Source organism: Geotrypetes seraphini, chromosome 6 (assembly GCF_902459505.1).
Source record: "Geotrypetes seraphini chromosome 6, aGeoSer1.1, whole genome shotgun sequence".
Lineage (NCBI taxonomy): Eukaryota > Metazoa > Chordata > Amphibia > Gymnophiona > Dermophiidae > Geotrypetes > Geotrypetes seraphini.
Window position 1 is genome coordinate 214,059,392 of NC_047089.1, and position 21,411 is coordinate 214,080,802.

The 21,411-nt window shown below is 42.6% G+C and overlaps 1 long non-coding RNA gene across 1 annotated transcript; it reads right to left on the reverse strand.

Moving 5' to 3' along the window:
* Positions 1-201: 201 nt before the first annotated feature.
* LOC117363161 lies at positions 202-20,198 on the reverse strand. The gene is made up of 3 exons (XR_004539988.1): positions 20,116-20,198; positions 4,984-5,123; positions 202-390 (listed from the first exon to the last, which is right to left on the reverse strand). It is a non-coding gene; the product is annotated as an uncharacterized LOC117363161 (long non-coding RNA).
* Between the last annotated feature and the right edge of the window lie 1,213 nt (positions 20,199-21,411).

A 21,411-nucleotide genomic window follows, 5' to 3' on the forward strand; every position in this document is an offset into this window, starting at 1 on the left:
GGCAGAATTGTCGAGGTGCAGTTGTCGTGCGCGGATTTGTCGGTGTGCCATCATGCCTACATGGAAAACATTGAGGTCTGGGCTGAGTGGAACTGACTGGGCATGGCGGATGAGGCTGTTCTTGTCATTTGTGGGTAGTCGTCACAACCAAGCTAGGAATGCGGAGCACAGAAACAGTGTGAACGTGTGACTTGCCAGTGGGAGATGTTTGAGCAGTCTTTGGGTTATCGGTAACAGGCCTAGCCGGCATCTATCTCTGGAGGCTGCAAACCCTGCATCGCCCGAGTGCTTTAACTTCTTGTCGTCTGCCAGCTGCTCCTCCAGTTCTGGGGTGGTTCCCCCTGTCACTAGCGTCTGGAACAACGCCAGAATCTGGTAATTAAAGTATGTCTGGAAAAGAAGACACGGCAACGGGGGAAGAATTGTGAGTGTATGGGCTTCAGTGTCTGCAACTCTACAAACAAACTTTAAAGACAACCGCGAGAGGAAATATAGCTATCAGATCACAGCTAAAGACAAATCCTCTTAGGAATGTATTAGCCCTCTTGTCAGATTAAACAGCATTTCTGTTGTAGTAACCCTAGGCTTTTAAACTAAGAATGAGCTGTACAGTTTACTTGGAAATTAATGAGCTCAAGAAGGTCTTCACGTTAACATTCAGCTGAGGGCACCTTTAAAGATCACTGTTGAGCTTTCAGCATCAAAGGGCTTAGAACAACCTTTCAGCCTTTACTTAAAACTACAACAATTTGCTCCTGGTTTCTTAGTTCCTCTCACTATGCCATAATGAAAGCAAGGCTACACAATTATACACACTTATATTTCTGTACTCTGACATCAAAAGGGTAGCTATGCATACTGGCCAAAATTTTCTATACAGTACATGGCACAGAAAAATCACCAAACTTTGTGCTAAATGGTATTCTATAAATGGAGTTCGGCATGGGGGTCCTGTTTATAGAATAGCGTTTAGCACTGGTGCAAATTCTTGTACCTAAAATAAACCCGGATCTCCTTTATTTTATAAAAGTGCACGTAAATGCCAGGAACAACTCCAATCCAACCATGCCCCCCTTTTCAGATCTGCGTGTGAAATTTACGCGTGGATCCCAGCGCCTAAAGATGAGCGTGAATTTCAATTAATGCCAATTATCATCAATAATTATTAGCGCCTTATTATCTGCGCTACTTGGTTCATTATTCAATTAAATTGTGTGTGGAAATTGGGCACGTGGCCAAATTTCCACATGCAAGTTTGAGCACCATATAGAATTAGGCCAACTGTGCTTATTTGAATTTCTTAAGTAGAACAGTTGAGATATTTAGGTATTACAGAGGGTAGTCATTCATGCACCTGTCTTAAGTAATTCACTTGGCTGGGTGAAATGGTGCTGAGACACAAGTACCTCAAGCTGCTTTGAGAGATCATGGCAGTCATGTTCTCTTAGAAGCCTCAAGAGGAAAGGGTGGTCATCACTCCTGCTCTCATCAACCCCACTGGACCACTGGGGATATCAGGTAGGCCTGATATGCCTACTTAGATGGGGGGAGGGGTCAGGGAGTTGTTCCTAGAGAGGGGTGGGAGGGAGGTTTGTGACTTGTGGGCTGGGAGGAAAAGACAAGAAAGGAGGGGGGCTTTTTCAGGGGATCAGGGAACTAAAAGGAAAAGTTATGTAGGTCCCGGCTGGATATTGGGCTGGGTCTCACATAAGCTCCACTGGCTTGAGCTCTTCCTGTTAGACTCAGATATTCGGTGCCAGTACCCAGACTGGGGGCTAATCTAACTGGGGATGGTAAGCGTTTTAAAAAACACTGACTGCCACCAGTTGAATATCAGCCAGATTATTAGTAAATAGACCCACTGAAAATAATGGGAGCTTGCATTATTTAATATATACTAAACTATTAGATTGGATTTATTAATTTGATATATCGCTATTGACAACAAGGTATTAAGTGGTTTATAATATAAACAAAAATATTACATCAGTAAAAGACAAATACAAAACCAAAAGATCTTAACACGTTAATGCGCATTAATGCATATTAACATGTTAGTGCAGCTTAGTCTTTGTGAAAGGACCATTTAAATATCGGCCAGATTATTAGTAAATAAACCCCACTGAATATAATGGGAGCTTGCAATATTTAATATATGCTAAACTATTGGATTGGATTTATTCATTTGATATACTGCTATTGACAACCAGGTATTAAGCGGTTTACAATATAAACTATTACCCCATCTCCTTCCTCCCCTTCCTATCCAAACTACTCAAATGTGCTGTTCACCGCCATTGCTTGGACTTCCTTTCTTCTCATGACATTCTTGATTCACTTCAGTCGGGTTTTCGCCCTCTCCATTTTATAGAAACTGCCATTGCTAAAATCTCTAACAACCTGTTCCTAGCCAAATCCAATGGCTTATACTCTATCCTCATCCTTCTCAATCTGTCTGCTGCCTTCAACACTGTTGATCACTACCTCCTCCTGACCTCACGTTGTCCTCACTGGGATTCCAGGCTTCTGTTCTCTCCTGGTTTTCTTCCTATTTCTCCCATCGTACTTTCAATGTATGTTATGGTAGATCCTCCTTCACTGCCATCCCATTGTCTATCAGTGTACCTCAAGGCTCCATCCTGGGCTCTTTCCTCTTCTCCATATATACCCATTCTCTCGGTACACTGATCTCCTTCTAAGGTTTTCAATATCACCTCTATGCCGGTAACTCCCAGATCTACCTCTCCACACCACATGTTGAGGAAAGTAAGATCCTTCTTCCGCCAACAACATTTTGCCGTCCTTTGTTCAATCTATCATCCTCTCCAGACTAGACTACTGTAATGCCATCTATCTTAGTCTAACTGAAAAAAAGTCTTCAAAGACTAATCCAGAACACTGCGGCCAAGTTAATCTTTGGAAAACGCAAATTTGATCATGTCTCCCCTCTTCTGGCCAAACTGCACTGGCTCCCAGTAATTTGCAGGGTCCACTTCAAATGCATTTGCCTGGTCTTTAAGATCCTTCACGGCATCCTCCCTCCCCTAATTCCACTCTCTTGTAACTCTTCTAGTCCTGACACTGCCAGGCCCACCCAAAAACTTTCCTTCCCCTCGCTACAAGGTATTCTCTATGTGAGAAAACTAGGAAAATCTCTCCTCTTCAGAATCACAGGACTTTGGAATAATCTTACTGTTCCGCTACGGAACCTGGCCTCCTTCCAACTATTCCGTAAGCACCTGAAAACTTGGCTTTTCACAAAATTGTAATGCTCTTTTCCCCTTGCACTCAACCTCCTACCCCTTTTATTCTATTCCTTCTTATTTTAAGTTCTTGTAAACCATGCCGAGCTCTATAATTATGGAGAGGATGCGGTATATAAACTTAAGGTTTAGTTTAGAAATTCAGACCCGAATCTCAGCCTGCCTGTCTGACATTGCCGCTTGGATGTCTCACCGCCATCTCAAACTGAATATGGCTAAAACTGAACTCCTTATCTTTCCACCTAAACTCACCTCCCCCTCTCGCCATTCTCTATTTCTGAGGATAACACTCTTCTTCTCCCTGTCTCGTCAGCTTGCAATCTCGGGGTGATTTTTGACTCTTCTCTCTCCTTCTCTGCTCAGATTCAGCATACCGCTAAAACCTGTCACTTCCTCCTCTATAATATTACTAAAATCTGACCTCTTCTTTCTGAGCACTCTACCAAAATTCTTATCCATGCTCTCATCACCTCACGCTTAGACTACTGCAACATACTTTTCTTAGGTCTCCAGCGCACCCATCTCTCATCCCTTCAGTCTGTTCAGAATACTGCTGCACGACTCATATTCCGTGAGAGCAACTAGTCTCACATTATCCCTCTCAAGTCACTTCATTGGTTCCCCATCCGTTTCCAAAAGCAGTTCAAACTCCTCTTACTGACAAGTGCATTCACTCTGTTGCCCCCCCCCCCCTCTCTTCTCACTTATCTCCCCACTATGCTTCTCTCCATGAACTCCATTCATCGGGTAAGTCCCTCTTATCTCTACCCTTCTCCTCCACTGCTAATTCCAGACTCCGTCCCTTCCTTCTTGCCATGCCATATATCTGGAATGGGCTGCCTGAATCAATATATCATGCTCCATCTCTAGAAGTATTCAAATCCAAGCTAAAAGCCCATTTAAAAAAAAACTGCTTTCAACTCTTAACTCCCACTTACTGCTGTCAGATACCTATACTCATTGTATCAGTTCCTCTACCAGAATCTTCCCAACCCTGAGATGTCCTATCTGTCTGTCCAAATTAGATTGTAAGCTCTTCTGAACAGGGACCGTCTGTTGAAAGTTAAATGTACAGACTGCATATACCTTTCAGCTCTATAGAAATGTTAAATAGTAACAGTAATAGTAAACAAAAATATTACATCAATAAAAGGCAAATACAAAACCAAAATATCATAACACATGTTAATGTGCATTAATGCATGTTAACATGTTAGTGTAGCTTAGTCTTTGTAAAAGGACCGTCATATATAGGGCACTATTACCACTCCACTCAATATTCATTGCTATTTAACTGGCCATGAACAGCTCCTATCTGGTTAAATAGCATTTGGCCAACTAAGTGCTAATATTCAGTGGGGGATAGTCAACTATCTCTGCTGAATATTAATGTTTAGCTGGCTATATCGTGCGATAGCCGCTGATTTTAAATGCTGACTGGCCAAATTTAGTGGCCAAATCAGGACAACCAAATAGCTGGTCTACATTTGGCCACTATAACTTAAACGGCCAGCGCTAAGTTGGAGCCGGCCAAAAATAGACCGGATATTTAATGCCAGTCACCGGAAACAGCCTGGCATTGAATATCCAGGCTCAGCGACAACCACTGGAGTTAGCCGACCTCCTTCCCGTGATCTCAGTATCAGGCCCAGTATGTTTTAATATGTTTTGCATGCGGTAGGTTGTCTTGTATAGTTTTTACAAAGTCTAAAATACTTACAGAGCTCATGAGGGCATCCAGAAAACCACCAGAAAAGACTGCTCCAGTGGCAAATGAGGTTGTCATGTAAGGTGTTTTTTCAGAGATCTTCCAGTTATGCTCACCAAAACGTTCAATAAACTGGATGTTTGATGCATCCTCTAAAAGATAAATTGTACCCATTTTTTTTTAATTTGAAAGAAAATGAAACTTTACCCTAGACTTTGCATTCTTTGGCTGCCGCAGACCATTTTCTTGGTGATTTCACTATAATTCAGTTCTGTATCTGTTTTTCCTTTGTGTGTGCACTGAATGAGGGTCTCCTTACTTCTTCTACACAAGAAGTTTATTACATGGCTAGGCTGGAAGGGGATAGATAGGGTAATCTTAAGATCATACTTGAAAAATCACCAGTAGCTAGAGGAAACAGTCTTAGATTTTTCTCTATACCTCTGCTACTTAGGAACATTCTAGCTCCATCTCCTTACTTCTGGGTGTGATTACACTTATCCCCTCTTCTACGAAACTGTGCTAGCTGAATGGCCCGTTCTGCTCCTGTCGCTCAAAGAGTTCCTATGAGCATTGGGAGCAGCGCGGGCCATTCAGCTAGCGCAGTTTCGTAGAAGAGGGGGTTATTATCAACTGCCTGAGTGCCATCATTAATTCATCACTGCAAGCAGAGAAATGCACCAAAGGCCTCCAAGAATAGGATAGCAACAGATCTTTAATGAAGGACCCAACATAAGCTATGTTTCGGCATGACACCTGCATCAGGGCCAGCTTTTGTGATACACCTCAGGCGAGGCGCTATTCAGTGCCTTAAATTTGTTTTTGACCAACTGTTTTCCAGGCCTGCTAAAACAGGCCATTGGGAAACCTATCTTGAAGAAACAAGACTTAGATCTTTCTGATCCTGCAAGCTATTAGAAAAAGTTGTGTTCACCCAGTTACTGACTTTGTCACTAAGATTAATGTTCCATGGCAACTGGAATCCCAGCATGGACATAGTATAGAAACTGCAATTCAGGCATTAGTGATAGGGTTGCATAGAGGTCCATAATCAAAAGAAACATCTAAGTCCGATTTGGACAAAAGGCGCTAATAGCCCAAAGTCTTCACCGGTAAAATATCAGGAGGCCTAAACTGTCCCTGGATACATCCAAAAAGCCGTTTTGATTATCGGCCTGTCTTTTAGATTATCCAAGTGGGTTTTTACACATATTTAAGTTTTGATTATGGGCCCCATAGTCATTTAGATGTGGGCCGAGCTGTGTTGATAGTTTTTTTTCTTGAATTCTCTTCCACTTTTGATGTGGTAAACCATTCTTATTCACAGATTATTAGTGATTGGTCTTTCTGGTCGGGCACTTGACTGATTTGTTTCATGTTTGCATGACAGTCCTTTTTCAGAAGCTCTTTCATCTTTATCTAGGTTATTTGACAAGATCTATTCTCTAACCTGTACTATTTAATATTTTCTAGCCCCTCTCTTCCCTTAAGAACATAAGAATTGCCATAAAGGGACCGACCAAAGGTGCATCAAGCCCCATATCCTGTTTCCAACAGTGGCTAACCCAGGTCCCAAGTACCTAGCTAGATCCCATGTAGTAAAATAGATGTTATGCTGCTTATTCTAGGAATGAGCAGTGAATTGCCCCAATAATGGCCCATGAACTTCTCTTTTAGGAAATTAGCCAACCTTTTTGTAATCCCTGCTAAGTTAACTGATTTCACCACATTCTTCAGCAATGAATTCCAGAGTTTAATTGCACAATGTGTGAAGAAATATTTTCTCCAGTTTTTTTTTTTAAATCTACTACTTAGCTTCACAGCATGCACCCTAGCCCTAGTATTTTTGGAAAGAGTAAACAATTCACATCTACCCTTTCCGCTCCACTATTTTATAGACCTCTATCATATCACCCCTGAACCATCTCTTCTCCAAACCAAAGAGCCTTAGCTGCTTTAGCCTTTCCTCATAGGGAAATTGTCTCATCCATTTTATCATTTTTGTTTCCCTTCTTTGTACCTTTTCTAATACTGCTATATCTTTTTTCAAATACGGCAACAAGAATTACACACAGTATTCAAGGTGCAGCCGTACCATAGAGCTATACAAGGGCATTAAAACATTTTCATCTTTGTTTTCCATTCTTTTCCTGATAATTCCTAACATTCGATTTGCTTTCTTAGCCGCCGCCGCACATTGATCTGAGAGTTTCAGCGTATCCTCAACAATGACATCTAGGGACCAGGCTATGCTTGACCTGGTACTCACAAATGGGGACAGCGTCTCGGAAGTTTCAGTAGGTGATGCGCTAGCCTCCAGCGACCACAACATGGTATGGTTCAACCTCAGGAAAGGTTTCACTACATCAAACATGACAACAAAGGTCCTCAACTTTCGGGGCACTGACTTCAAGCGCATGGGTGAATTCGTCCATCGGGCGCTACAAGACCAAGTTGAAACCGATAATGTAGAAACTATGTGGTCAACCCTGAAATTTACCTTGCATGAAGCAACAAACCGTTATATAAAAATAGTAAGCAAACGACGGAGAAACAATAGTCCCCAGTGGTTCACTGCGGAGATCTTGGACCTCGTTAAGGAAAAGAAAAAGGCATTTATTTCCTACAAACAATCAGGAAAAGGGGAGGCAAAAAAAGACTATCTGGCCAAGTCTAAAGCTGTCAAAATGGCAGTCAGAGAGGCCAAGCTTCGAATAGAAGAGAATCTAGCAAAGAACATTAAGAAGGGGATAAATCCTTTTTCAGATATATTAGCGATAGAAGAAGAAACACGGATGGGATACCAGACGAGAATTATGTAGAATCGGATTCCAATAAAGCTGAACTGCTAAATTAATACTTCTGCTTGGTCTTTACCTGCGAGGCGCCGGGGTCCGGTCCACAGTTGCAAGCAAGACAATGCACGGAAGACCCGTTTTGGAATTTCAAGTTTACACCCAGCAGCGTCTACTGAGAACTATCAAGACTCAAAGTGAACAAAGCTATGGGTCTGGCCAATCTACACCCCAGAGTGCTTAGAGAGTTGTGTGATGTTCTGGCAGAACCGTTATCAGCACTCTTCAATCTTTCCCTGAACACGGGAAGAGTCCCCTTGGACTGGAAAACAGCTAATGTCAACCCTCTTCACAAAAATGGCTGCAGGACGGAGGCTGCAAATTACAGACCGGTGAGTCTCACATCCGTAGTGAGTAAACTAACGGAAACACTAATTAAAAGTAAACTAGATACAGTCCTGGACGAGAAGAATCTACGCGATCTCCACCAACATGGATTCACCACGGGTAGGTTCTGCCAATTCAATCTAATTAGCTTCTTTGACTGGGTGACAAGGAAGCTGGATGTGGGGGAGTCCCTAGACGTCGTGTACTTGGACTTCAGTAAAGCTTTTGATAGCGTCCTAAACCGCAGGTTATTGAGCAAGATGAAATCAATGGGACTGGGAGAAACTTTAACTGCATGGGTCAATGATTGGCTAAGCGGTAGACTTCAGAGGGTGGTGGTAAACGGTACCCTCTCCAAAACATTAGGTCCGATCCTATTCAACATATTTGCAAGTGACCTAATTCAGGGGCTTAAAGGTAAAATAACATTGTTCGCCGATGACACCAAATTCTGCAACATAGTAGGTAAAAGCACCTTGCCCAACAGTATGACGCAAGACCTACTTCTACTGGAACATTGGTCCTCGACTTGGCAGCTCGGCTTCAATGCAAAAAAATGTAAGGTCATGCACCTTGGCAGCAGAAATCTGTGCAGAACTTACACACTAAATGGTGAGACCTTAGCCAAGACTGTAGCAGAACGGGATTTAGGAGTGATAATCAGTGAAGACATGAAAACTGCCAATCAGGTGGAGAAGGCTTCATCCAAGGCTAGACAAATGATGGGTTGTATCCACAGAAGCTTTGTCAGCCGGAAGCCCGAAGTCATCATGCCGTTGTACAGATCCATGGTGAGACCTCACCTGGAATATTGTGTACAATTCTGGAGGCCACATTACCAAAAAGATGTGCTGAGAGTCGAGTCGGTTCAAAGAATGGCCACCAGGATGGTCTCGGGGCTTAGGGATCTCCCGTATGAGGAAATGCTGAATAAATTGCAGCTATACTCACTCGAGGAACGTAGAGAGAGAGGAGACATGATTGAGACATTTAAATATATCACAGGCCGTATCGAGGTGGAAGATGATATCTTCTTTCTTAAAGGACCCTCGGCCACAAGAGGGCATCCGCTAAAAATCAGAGGAGGGAAATTTCATGGTGACACCAGGAAGTATTTCTTCACCGAAAGGGTGGTTGATCATTGGAACGAACTTCCACTGCAGGTGATTGTGGCCAGCAGCGTGCCAGATTTTAAAAGTAAATGGGATAAGCATGTGGGATCTCTAAGGGGGTAAAGTCGAGGGAGTGGGTCATTAGAGTGGGCAGACTTGATGGGCTATGGCCCTTTTCTGCCGTCATTTTCTATGTTTCTATATTTAGATGGAACCCTGCGTCACGTAGCTATAGTTCAGGTACCTCTTTCCCACATGCATCACTTTGCATCTGCTCACATTAAACATATTTGCCATTTTGATGCCCAGTCTCCAAGTTTCACAAGGTCCACTTGTGACTTAACAAAATTTGAACAACTTTGTGTCATCAGCAAATTTAATTATCTCACTAGTAATTCCCAACTTTAGTGCAGAATTATGGCATTAGTGTTTATTATTATTCAGATGATATTTTGTTTATTTCTTTTTCCCTAGTTTATGCCCCACACACTCTTGACTGGAAGCAGTAGACATCTGGCTCACTAATAATGAATGTTCACTTAATTCTTTGAAATCTTCTGTCCTATGGACTACAGAACAAATATTTAGGCCAGCTGTATCTCCCTACTGAGCAGGGTCTTTCAGAAGCAGATTCTATCTTACATTCAAATCACAGTTAGGTTTTGGTTTGCACATTCTGGAACAGTTAAATCTTGCTTTTACTCTTTGAAGTGCATCTGATTCATTAAACATTATTTTGATGCACACACTCAATTTAAACTTGTACATGTTCTTGTATTTTTGTGATTGGACTACTGTAATTTAGTGCACTGTGAGCTTTGATATTCTAATCTCTGCCATTTACAGACTGTTCAGAATATGGTTATCCATATATTATGCAATGTGTCCAACTATGAGAATGTATCTCCTCTTTTATATAAATCTCACTGGTTGCCAGTGGGATACTGCTTTTATTTTAAAATCCTGCTATTGGCTCATAGGGCTTATTATGTGGGACTCCCACTTTATCTTTCTTCCTCGGTGATATATACTCCACTCCAAGTCCCGCGAGAACTGACAGCAAGGTGATAAAGGACACAACGTATGGCCGGCCTGCAGCCGCAAACATGGCTCCTGCTCTTCAACGCTGGTAGCGCTATTCACCGAGGCTGCCGCCAGTGAGGGAAGTAAGAAGGGGAGGGAGGGCGGGGGATGATTTTTAAATGTAGTATAGGCCGCCCAGTTACTAGTAGGTAAGCCGCGGCTACAAAAATGGGGCGACTTATCTACCAGTTTTTTTTAGCTTGTTTAGGCCTTTTTTGCGGCCTATACAAGGGGGCGGCCTATATGTGGGGAAACACAATATTCACTGTGTGTCGTGAATACATGACAGAGACTGTTATATTAATATCTTAATAAAGATTTACTTGTTTGAGCTATCTCTGGTTGATGTGCACAGTTCCAACCCCACTCGTATGATCGGTAACCCAAATGTAGATGCCATAAAATCTACTCAAAATTTGTATTCTGTAAATGGTGCTCCATGCCAAGCGCTCTTTATACAACAGCACTTAGCTCTGATTCTGATGCCCAACTTGTCTTCTCTGAGCATCCCTTTTACCCCTCGGGTCTTCTAGCAGTCCAACTGATTCTTTTCCCATCTTCTTGCTTTTAACATATACTATGTAAGATGTCAAACCCAAAAAGTTTTTTTTTCCAGCAAAGTTTTCAAATCAGGCACCTAAGTTATGAAGTACTCTACCATAACATGTTTCTAAGATAGCAATTTATAATACTTTTTTCCATTCTGCAGTTGACTCACATTGTTAGAACATAACATAAGAACATAAGAAATGCCTTCACCGGATCAGACCGAGGTCCATCCTGTCCGGCGATCCGCGCACGCGGCGGCCCATTTAAGTACTCCTTTTTGGAGATCCGAATTTCCCGTATCCCTCAATATGATTTTCAAGAAGGTGTGCATCCAACTTGCGCTTGAAACTTGGAACACTGGTCTCTGCCACAACCTCCTCTGGGAGAGCATTCCACGCGCCAACCACTCGCTGTGAGAAACAGAACTTCCTAACATTTGTCCTAAACCTGCTGCCACTCAGTTTCAGGCTATGACCCCCGCGTCCGTGTTACCTCCGAAAATGTTAGTAATGCTGTTTCCTGGTCTATTTTATCAAATCCTTTTAATATTTTAAAAGTCTCTATCATATCCCCTCGCAATCTTCTCTTCTCGAGGGTGAATAGTCCCAGTTTTCTGAGGCGTTCTTTGTAGCTCAAATTCTCCATACCTTTGACTAGTTTCGTGGCTCACCTCTGCACCCTCTCCAGCAGAGTCATATCCTTCTTAAGGTATGGAGACCAGTGTTGGACACATATTCCAAGTGAGGTCTGACCATTGCTCTGTAAAGTGGCATTATGACCTCTTCCGATCTACTCGTGATCCCCTTCTTAATCATGCCCAACATCCTGTTAGCTTTCTTCGCCGCTGCCGCACATTGAGCCGAAGGCTTTAGGGTTCTGTCTATCAGTACCCCTAAATCCCTTTCTTGTTCGCATTTGGCTAATGTTTAAGAAACATGTATTATCTACATGGCTCCGACCATGAGAACAGGTTGATGGAGGGCTGGGCTGGGATGTAATGGGGCGGGGCTTAGGCAGAACAGGGCGGGGCTGGGTGAAACTGGGCAGGCCTGCAGGCAGGGCCATGGGTCTGGATTTTACAAAAGTAAATGGGGAAAACAGGATAGAAAATGAATTAAACAAATAAATGACATATTTTTAATTCTTGTTTTATGAATTTGTAATTCCTGCAAGATTGTATCTAGCTTCTTCTTTTGTAAACTGCCATGAACTGTGTGGGCAGGCTAGAAATACTGGATAATGTAATGTGTTTTATCAATCCAGCTGTCTATGGAAAACAGCTGTTACATTTCAGCAACAATACTTTTTCTGTCAACAAGCAGTTGGTGCCTCCCAGGCTTAGGGCTGCTCATACTATGTAGACAACATTCTTTTGATTCTGTATACAGGTTCTGTATCTCCTGATGTTTCACCCCTACAATCCTGTCTTGATTTAGTATTTGCTTGGCTTAACACCAGTAGATTGGTTCTTAATCACGATCAAACTATAGCTTCTTGGATCACAGGAAGTTCTTCCCATCTTTCTCTTTGCCCAAAGATGAATGGAAAACCTATTATTTATTTAAAATATTTATATCCTGCAAATCCAACAATGCTAAGCGGGTTCCAAAATTACACACTGTACATAGTCAAATAAAATTCAATGAAATATAAAACATACATTAAAATACCAGCATCAAACAACACCTCTCTGGCAAATGCTAGAAAAAGAGAGAGAGGTAAAAAAAACAAAACCCCATGCATAAAATCAAATATATTTAAAACAAACTGCATAACAAGAAAAGCAGATCAAACAGCTTTCAAAGAAAGGCACGCGATAAATCCCATCTCAAACAAATTTATAACTTTGTTAATTGACATACAAATAAGGCTGTTTTCAAACCTTTCCTAAACTGAATCAAAGTAGGGGCTTTAGGTGATCATTTTAAATACCTTGGTGTTTTTCTTGATTGGCAGCTTACATTTTAAATGCAAATCTCTGTAGTAAAGACATCATTTTTTGCTCTCTGTCAATTTAGAGCAGTTGTCCTTATCTAGATGATGCATCTACAGTGAGTCTTCTGTATGCCTTAGTAGACTCATGACTGGATTACTATAATACTATTTGTGCCTGTCTGCCCTCTCAAACTTATCCAGACTGTTCAGAACATCGCTGTAAGAATTCTTTGCTGTGCTACAAGATTTAACCATATCAAACTCTTACTTGCCCTCCGACACTGACTTCCAATAGAGTATTAGGTGCCATCGACTCGTGTTCGAGTCCTAGTGACTTGATGAATTACAGATCTAAAAATAATTGAGTTTTGTGGTAATCTGGTAAGGTTCTCCAGCATCATCCCCATGATTGTTTTCATGTCCGACCATCTGATTGCAGGTCTCCTTCTTCGCCTGGTTCTTTCAATCTTCCCAAACCTGATGTCCTTCTCCAATAATATTTCTTTTCTGACAGTGTGACCAAAATATGACAGTCGTAACTTCATCATTTGGGCTTCGAGTGAAATAGCTGGTTTAATCTCTTCCAGAATCAATTTGTTAGTTCTTCTGGCAGTCCACGGCATACATAAAATCCTTCTCCAGCACCAAAGCTCAAATGAGTCAACCTTCTTTCTGTCTTGTTTCTGCAGTGTCCAGCTTTCGCATCCACAATTGACCACTGAGAAAATGAGTGCGTGGACAAGTCTGATCTTTGTTTGGAGTTTTATTTCCTCGCCTTTGAATTCTTTGTCGAGAACCTTAATTGAAGAGCAACCAATTGATATTCTGCAGAATATTCTTCCCTGCTAGTTGCTTCTTTGTTTACAAAAGAGCCCATGAGATTGAAATCCTTTACAACTTCTATTCTATTGCCTTCAAGCTCAAAACATCATTTTCTGTTGTCACGATCTTCGTGTTGTTTATGTTCAGTTCTAATCCCATATTAAGACTTTTGGCTTTGATTTTTCTCAGTAGATACAGCATGTCTTCTTTGCTACTGGCGATGAGCATGGTATCATCTGCACAGCCCAGGTTGTTTATATTTCGGCCACCAACTTTGAAACCAGCGCTCTCTTCTTCCAAGAAGACTTGATGATGATAATGAGACTTAAAGAATCCAATACAGTACTGTATACATTTTAAAATACTACCACTGCCACATAAAAGCATTATATACAGGTATTCCTTGTTACCGTTCTTCAATTATAACTAATCCAATCCTTGAGTTTATATACCGGATCATCCCCAAATATTGGGGTTCAATTCGGTTTACAATATTATTATAAAATAAAAACAATAAGGCAGGAAAGGAATCAAATCTATTTGCTAGGTAGACTAGAAAGATTTCACATCTATTTACTCACCATAATATTAAATAAGCTCGGTTTTATATTCATCTAAAGCTAGTTGAAATAGATATGTTTTCAATGAAGAACTTTGCGGGCTCTTTATGATAGACAATTAGTCCTTCCTCCCATAAAAACTGCTCAGCTAGGAATCAACTAGGAAATCTACCTTTTTCTTTCTGACTCCTTCACTCTGGAACTCTTTACCTAGAGAACTACAGTATGTAGCAAATCTTCATATTTTAAATATAGGTCAGCATGAAAGACACATCTCTTTAGTTTGACTTTTCCTGACTTCACCCCATATAGATTTATGAGTGGGGCATAGTGTCACAGATCTAATCCTATCTTCACCTTGTCATTGTCTACTTTATAGAAAATTACTGGCGTTTCAATTTCCTTTTATGTATTACTGCTTTATTATAAACTGCTTAGATGTTTCTTTTTTATTATTATTATGGGTGGTATATCAAATTAAATAAACCACAAACCATAATTGTCTTTGTCTTTTGTGTAGTCCATATAGTCAATTGCTAGAGTTGTCAGCATAGACAGACAGAAAGACTGACCAGCGCTGCTTGACTGAAGGCGCAGCATGTGTTAAAGCATGATCCAACAATAATATGTAGCTAAAGTATGAAGAGAGGATTATGTGGCTGGTTTGAGTGAGACAGGTGTTAAGAGGGCTACAGACACTGCAATAGCTCTAATTTGATGTGACTTGACTTTGGAGTTGAAAGGACCATCTGCTTGCTCATAGCAGAACTCCATATTATTCTTTTTGCAACTAGAATAGCAATTCTACTAGGACTGAATGAGACAATAAAAACTTGAGTCAGCTGTCTAAACAATTCCATTCCTTTTAAACAGGAGGTGGAACCCATTTATAGTCACGAACAGGGCTACCCAATTCCAGTCCTCGAGATCTACTGGCAGGCCAGGTTTTCAGGATATCCACAATGAATATGCATGAGAGAGATTTGCCTGCTCTGTCTTCTTGGTATGCAAATCTCTCTCATGCATGTTCATTGTGGATATCCTGAAAACCTGGCCTGCCAGTAAATCTCGAGGACTGGAATTGGGCAACCCTGGTCAAGAGTATAGGGAAAGGGATTGGATCTTGTATACAGTCTTTTTTATAATGACACAACCACATTCAAAGTGGTTTACATATACATATATAGGTACTTATTTTGTACCTGGGGCAATGGAGGATTAAGTGACATGTCCAGGGTCACAAGGAGTAGCTCTAGGATTCAATCCTACAACCTCTGGGTGCAGAGGCAGCAGCTCTACCACTAGGCCACTCTTGCTTAGGAGAGAAGATAGGAAGCATTATTTCCTCATTCAGGTGAAAAGGTGACACCACATTATTCAAGAACTTGGTATGTGTCTGAAGAAGTTCAGAATGACTACTAACCCCTCCATTCTTCCGCCGTACAACAGAGAGGATACAAATATATTCCAATCCATCCTTCTTACTAAAAGTACCCCATGTTTACATTTCAATCCAACCATTTCTAGTACAAAGTTCTTTCCTTTGGAAACTTGTCTGCTGACAGGGTATTTTCAAAGGTCTGGACTCTCTATAGGGCACCGATATTGGTGGCTGCCTAAAAAGTTGCCACCGATCGCGTATCAATCAAACGATGGCGCCCTATAGAGAATTGTGCCTGTGTGAAAGATAAGCACCAGAAATGTAGGCCAGGGTTTACCTATGCTGTGAATCATGCATAAGTAGGCCGCCTAATGCCATTTCTGGCATTAGCCACGCACATAATGGCGTTCAGTGGCCTAAAGTGCCATTGTAGGCGCAATTCTGGCACATATTATTTAGGTGCTGGTAGCTTTAACTGCACTGTTTTTTTTTCCATTTTAAATGGCATTTGTTATTTTGCTTAGGTGCCTAAATAAAGGCAGTATTTGATTTCAATGGGCTGAATCAGGGACTATAAATATCACACTTCACTGGGAGATATGTTCTAAACTAGAGGAAGTGAAAAGGTCTCCTCCCTCTTAGAACTAACTTGCTGCCACTGAGGGTGCCAGTACAGGCTCAAGGATGATGGGTAGCTGGATGGTAAGGCAATCTCAATGACTGCAGTTTTGGGCAGCCTGCTATTTTCCTCATGGCGCCTGCACTTAGGGTTACCATATGGCTCCAGAAAAAGGAGGACGGATTGAGACATCCAGGTTTTACTTCCATTGCTTTTTCAATGGAAATAAAACCCGAATGTCTCTTTATCCATCCTCCTTACTTCTATTTGTATCCTAATTGGTTGTTTCGTTTAATAATTCTATGCTTCCGTCATGCAATGTATCTTCTTTTAAATTGTATTTTTATTGTATGGTTGGTTCTTATTTGTTGTAATCTGCTTAGAAACCATTCTTTTAAATTGCATTTTTCTTTTAAATCATATTTTTTACTGTAGGACCAATTCTAATTTATTGTATTTTGTTTTGAATTGTTTTTTTCCTTTTAAAATTACTCTCCACTGTATGACTTGTGCTTATTTGTCGTAAACTGCCTAGAACCATTTTTTGGTTAGGCAGTATATAAAAACAAAATTATTATTATTATTATTGCTTTCAATGAAAGTAAAATCCAGATATTTCAATCTGTCCTCTTTTTTTCTGGAGCCATATGGCAACCCTATTGCGTCACAGTGAGATAGGTTTACCAGACTTAATATCTGGACCCCTAGACCCAGCCCCAGGCCCACTCAGTTCCACCCATCCCCACCCCATTATGCCCACACCATGCCCCAGCTTTGCCCCCTAGCCCCATACCCCTCAGCCCGCTCGTCTCAGTCGGGAGGGCATCCGCACATACGCAGATGCGACATGATGATGTCACTGCGTTGCACGGATGCTCCTCCCGACGAAATTTGCTGTTCAAATCCCAGACAAAGTGCCGGATTTTGAAAAGCCGTCCAGGCACCTGGACATGCCCTCTAAAAAGAGGACATATTCGGGTAAATCCGGATGTCTTGGTAACCCTACAGTGTTGATGTTTCCTGCCACAATATGCTTTATGTCGCAGCTAAAGTGTGGGGAGGGGTGCGTTGTGGTGCCATAAAGCTGGTTAGGCCAGAAAAGACACAAGTACAGGTTGCTGCTCACGCCGGGAACATTACAGAGGTACAAGGAAAGGGAAGCAACGCTTGTGTGGCAGGAGGGTACAGGGAAGGAGCGTGTGGAGGTAGGGGGCAGAGAAGAGGGCGGGGGAGGGGCACCAGCGCCCTGGACACCTCACACCCTCGCTAAGCCACTGGATGCATGCTTCATATTCTGCTAAGGTCACTATGCCCACACTACCCCTCTCCTCGTCACTTCATTGGCTCCCTATCTGTTTCCGCATAGAGTTCAGACTCCTCCTACTGACCTACAAGTGTATTCACTCTGCAGCTCCGTAGTATCTCTCCTCTCTCATCTCTCCATATACTCCTTCCCGGGAACGTCACTAATTGGGGGTGACGGGACAAAAATGCATGAGACTTCAGCGCGCCGACAATGTGTGTGTGGGGGAACCCCCCCCCCCCACTTTACTTCATACTCTTTGCGCTGCTGTTGGGGGGGTGGGGGGGTACAACCCCCCACATTATAGAGAAAACTTAACTTTTTCTTAAAAAAATCGGGAAAAAGTTAATTTTACTCAATAATGGAGGGTTCCAACCCCCCATCCCCCCCAACAGCAGCGCAAAGAGTATTAAGTAAACTGGGGGGAGTTCCCCACTCACACCCCGCATCGGAGCTCTTTACAAGTAATTTTTTCAGCGGCGCGCTGGGGTCTTGCGCTGAATTCTCTGTGCTGCAATATCGGCGCGCGAATGACTATGAACCCTAATTGGGTGAATCTCTCCTTATCTGTATCCTTCTCGTCTGTGGCCTACTCTAGACTCCATCCCTTCTACTTTGCTGCACTGTATGCCTGGAACAAACTGCTTGGCTCGGTACGTCAAGCTCTGTCTCTGGCAGTATTCAAATCCAGGCTCAAAGCCCATGTGTTTGAAGCTGCTTTTAATTCCTCACCCCAACCCACCGCTAAGTACCCATATCTGGCTTAGCATTCCCTCTGAAAATTCCCCTTTTTGTCCAGTTTGTCTGTCATAATTAGTTTGTAAGCTCTTTCGAGCAGAGACCGTCTCTTCCATGTTTTGGTGTACAGCGCAGCATATGCCTGGTAGTGCTATAGAAATGCTAAGTAGTAATAGTACCGTATTTTCACATAGATAACACGCACCCATGTAAAACGCGCACACGGGTATAGCGCGCGGGGAACACAAATTTATGTAATAAAATGTTAATATAGCGCGCACACGCTTATACCGCGCATACTAAAACCTCCTCCCGCCTACTCCGAACCGGCATTCTCCCCCGCGATCCTACATCTCCCCCAGCACCGCAAATACAACTCTTACCCGATTGGGCACCGGCACCAGCACCAATGCACAGCATGTGCCAGTGCCCGAAGATCCTCCCTCGTTGATTTGGGCTGGGCTGGGCCGGGCGGTGCGAGAGAGATCCTCCTTCTTCCTCTGCCGGGCTGGACTAGGCTTTGAGCATGTGCAAATGCTCAAAGCCTAGTCCAGCCCGGCAGAGGAAGAAGAAGAATCTCTCTCGCACTGCCCGGCCCAGCCCAGCCCAGCCCAGCCCAAACCAATGAGGGAGGATCTTCGGGCACTGGTACATGCTGTGCATTGGTGCTGGTGCCGGTGCCCAATCGGGTAAGAGTTGTATTTGCGGTGCTGGGGGGGATGTAGGATCGCGGGGGAGGGGGGGGTGATGTGAGCGGGGGGGGAGGATGCTGGTTCGCAGGGGGAATGCCGGATCAGAATGTAAAAAAAAAATTGTAAAACGTGCTCACACGTATAACGCGCATGGTTATGCACGGTTTGTAAAATCGTGTATAACGCGCACGTTATATGCGTGAAAATACAGTAATTGACTGTATATGCATTAATTTGTTGGTGTATGCATATTAAATCAACTTTGAATGTACTTTTTTCACTCATGAAATGAAATGAATGGGCTCAATGAAAGCACCTTCTTATTGCGCTCAGGTGTCTCCTTGGTAGGGTTACCAGATTTTCCAAAAAGAAAATCTGGACCCATGGCCACACCCCCAGGCCCGCCCAGTTTTTATCTGTGTCACACCCTGGATGGCATCCGCGCATGCGCAGATATGATGCAATGATGTCACATGCCCATGTGAGCGTGACATCACCGCATTACATCTGCGCAAGCACGGATGCCCCTTCCCAACGTGATTTTGACAGGAAGCTTTTCAAAACCCGGACAAAGTGCTGGGTTTTGAAAAGTCATCCAGACTCCCGGACATGTCCTCGAAAAGGAGGACATGGCTGGGGAAATCCGGACACCTGGTTACCTTATCCCTGGGACAAGATTGGAAAAGAAAGCTGCATGAGCACTTGCAACAGCTCCCACAGCCACTAACTAATCCAGGAGAACCACAAAATCAGTATGGAAGAGAGCTGGTCATTGGTTTAGAACAGTGGTTCTCAACCCTGTCCTGGGGACCCCCCAGCCATTCAGGTTTTCAAGGTATCCCTAATAAATATGTTTCCAGTCGGGTTTTCAAGATATCCCTAATAAATATGCATGAGAGAGATTTGCATATAATGGAAGTGACAGGTATGCAAATCTCTCTCATGCATATTTATTAGGGATATCTTGAAAACCCGACTGGCTGGGGGGTTCCCAGGACAGGGTTGAGAACCACTGGTTTAGAGAGCCTGGAGGGCAATAATGGAGCAATTTTCACACCAGCTCTTTTTATTTTCAGTGAGTTTAATACTCCCTGAACTATGGCGCTGTAGGTGATGCCTATTGAAGGACAGCCCTGAAAAAGCACATCAATGAAAAAGAATGACTTACTTAGTTCAGTGATCACAGGAACCTTTCTGTTATTTTGTGGGACTTGAGTCTCAGCTGCTCTCCATCTTCTAAATGGGTCTGTACAAAAAGATATCAAATGGAAGTGAATGACATCTGTAACGAGCATAGACTGAATCCAGGAACCATGACTCCATTTCTATAAATAAAGTTTGTTAGAAATTTGTGTGTATCTATTTCGTATATACCAAATCTTTGATCCTACTTCAAAAGGCTAAGTGAAAATAAGGTCGTAGGAGGAGGGATGCAGGAGAAAGGGAATTAAGAAGTCCAAAGAACAGAGTCCAAGGAAAGGATCCATACAAGATTTTTAACTCGCCTTTCCATATGTGAGTTTTGCCATTTTCTTTCTTTTGCCACTGGAGGGCAGTATAGGATCCTGCCCTTCCCCTTAAGGTGCCAGAACCACCTTAAGATCTACAGTCCTGCCTAAGGAGGAAGTGACATGGGTAGGGTGGAAGCAAAAGAGCAGTAACTAGGAGGTATAAAAGCTAGGGGCGCAATCAATTTAAGGGGACCCAGAGGGAAGCAGGAACCTAAATGTATGTGCTGCCACCATCTATGTAAACTGCCAGTCAAGTAGGCCAAGTTTGACATGAAGCCTTGCAACTTGATATTTTTGAACCCAGCTGGACACAGGCTAGTCTAGGTGAACTGCTAACCATTGTACTGTCATAATGCTCAGAGTAACTTCTAGCATTATTAGGAATCTAGGTAAAGAGCTTAGGGATCAATATTCAGCTAGCAGTGTAAGCAGCTGGTAAGCCACTTCTAGCTATAGGCTACTCGGTGCCAGGGCATATGCAGCTCCCACTGTAGGGTCATGAAATGGTTAACTGTTGTTTGAAATACTGCTCTGGCCTACATAGCTGGAAACAGTGTACAATCGGCTGACATCATCTGCCTTTGATGATGTCAGGGTACATCATCTGCCATGATGTACCCTGCTCTCCTGAACATGTAACAGTTAGAACTGCAAGGCTTAGATAAGCAGGTAAATGAACTAGCTTCCTATAGGACTATAAGTTGTACCCCTGAACCTATCACAAGTGCTGGCTTAGGACCAATAATAATTGTAGAAAAGTTATAGAAGTAACAAATGAGAAGTTGTAGATTTTGCATGTATTAGTTTGCATATGTCTAGTTAAAAGGGTATAAAAGTGCTTGCACTTCCTGGTTTTGGCACTCTTGTAAGCAGGCTGCTCACTGCACAAGAGTCCGGCATGCTGTAACTAAAACTCTTGTACTTTCTTCACGCCTCTGACTTTATGTGTTCAA